Raw genomic sequence first — 2,416 nt, forward strand, 5'->3', positions numbered from 1 at the left:
AAAAAACAAAAAACAGGAAGTGTACCACACTATAAATTGAAGGAAAAATATTATTGCTGTACGTCACACAAGTTACTGAGGAATTCTGCCTCTTTAGAGGACTTTACACAGTTTACTGGTGAAGACGAGAAATGCGTATAATGAGGATATTTAGGGCATTTTTGGTATTAATTTACTTTTTTCAATACTTGGTGATTTGGTCCTATGGTTAAGTAACTCTTGATACAGGTATTTGTATCAAGACTGACGGATACAGGACTCACAGTGTGATTTGCAGATTTATTCTGGCTTTCCAACTTTCCAACTTTCTCCGTGGACACTTAAACAGTAAAATATGTGTGCAATAAATCTCAACTCTTCACAAACCTAAACATAAGCACCTTATACATGTCTTAATATCAACAGCACAAGTTGCGCTCAGTCATAATTCAGTTGGTAATAGTTAGCAACAGTTCCTTGCTTTTGCCACGTCATTTTTATTCACTTTCCTTCCTACTTTTCATAATTTATAGAGGCATGTTAAAGCATATCAGAATGTGAAGTAGATGGCTAGTCTGAATTGCCAGCTGGAATTCACTTCAGAGTAGTTTGTACCAGGTAATGGCTGGTTACAACTACAAGTTTTTTCAGGAGCTGCACACTGATAACCATCTGACTTCTGCAAGAACCTGGACATCTGAGTCAGTCCTACCCAAAGTAATTAAAACTCAGAGAGACTCTAAAGTTTTGGTCTACTGTGTTAGAACTAGTTATGGGTTAAAAAATCACTAAGTATGAGCAGGGGCAAACTAGAAAGTTTCTGCATAGTGAGAGACTGACAGATTCTTTGCCTCATGGTTGTTTCCACTCATCCACACATATACAACCTTGTGGAGTCCTTTTTGTTTAGGAGAAGTGTAGAGGTTGATTTTTTGTTTGTTTTTTTTGTTGTTGTTGTTCAAGGGATTGGGGTTTTGTTCGGTTTTCTATAGTTGTTGTGTTTCTTTTTTTAATAGAACCATTCCCATGCTTGTGCTTTATTTTAAAACAACAAGCTGTTGGAAACAATGTGGTACATGAAAAGCTGGTAAGTAATTGGACAGCAGAATACAAACATTGGCTTGATGCATGACCATCAAAATAACTTGTTTTTCGTCTTATTTTCCTTTCATATTTTATGAAAGGATATTAGGAAATAAAAGGATAATAGATTCTTTCCTACATACTCAGCTTTAATTCTGGTTATTCGTTTCTGAAGAAAACTGCAGAAATAGAAATGGTTCTAGAACTAGGAGCCAAATGATGGAAGATATAAATAGAATACCATGTGAAAGGACATTGGAAGTAACAAGTGTTTTTAGAGCAGGGACACGATATATTCACATCAGTATGTGAAATGATGAATGACATAGAAAGGATTATTTGGGTTTTCATGATGATCTTTTCTACTAACTCAGGAACAAGATAGCACTCTGTAATATCAATAAAACAATAAATTGGAGGAAGGAATTAACATATTTTCCTTGTTTTTAAATACAACATATACTTAAGCTCTCGTCATCTGTTGTCACGAGATAGCACTGATAACATAAGGTGAAACAAAATTGGAAATGTACATTAGTAAAAGAATACACAGATATGTATTGGATAGGATACAGAAAAACACAAGGGCTCAAAATCCTCTTGATCTGTGTTTTAGACTAATTAGTGGTATTCTATGATAGGATTAAATCCTTTTGCACGTATTCTTTTGTAATGGCCCATCACAATAATTAGTACTAATTCTTTTTAAAAAGTATTCAATTACTGAACTGTCTGGTTTTGCCTACAATAGCTTATATGGCTGAATTAATTTTAACTTAGCAATTAGATGCTTTAACAAGGGCTATGGAAACCAATGTACAGGTAAGTTTAACTCTTCCAAGTACTCAGCTGACTCTGTGTGTGTCTGAAACAAGCCTAAGAGGATCAGATTGTGTTCCCTTCAACTTTTGCAGTTTGTCTTCCTCCCCTATTTCAGCTGTTTTGTCATAAAGTGCATGTTTTTGTAGCACTTGTGCTCTGTATTAAATGTTTTGTGATGCAGACACTGAGCTTTGCTGTGTTTGCATAGTGTGGCTTCATTGCTGACTGGAGCCTTTGTGCACATCTCTGATGAAAGCAATTCTTCTGCTAAGGTTATTTTTGTCTTATCTGGTATACTTGTGCTTTATGTAGCACAGTCAAGTGAACTTGTTTGGAAGAGAAGGAGATGGTAAACATCACTGTGTGCTTTCCAATCCCTGCAGCTAAGAGGTTTTGCTTTAGAAGGCAGAAGGTGAACCTGACCCCTGTTCTGCAAGGTCTGAGCAACCATGCTGCCCAAAATCCTGATCCATTTAAATGGTGTGCAGATATATGTCTTTATGGTGTTATCCTATCCTTTTTTTTTTTTTTT

The sequence above is a fragment of the Meleagris gallopavo genome, chromosome Z, assembly GCF_000146605.3.
Source record: "Meleagris gallopavo isolate NT-WF06-2002-E0010 breed Aviagen turkey brand Nicholas breeding stock chromosome Z, Turkey_5.1, whole genome shotgun sequence".
In the NCBI taxonomy this organism is placed as follows: domain Eukaryota; kingdom Metazoa; phylum Chordata; class Aves; order Galliformes; family Phasianidae; genus Meleagris; species Meleagris gallopavo.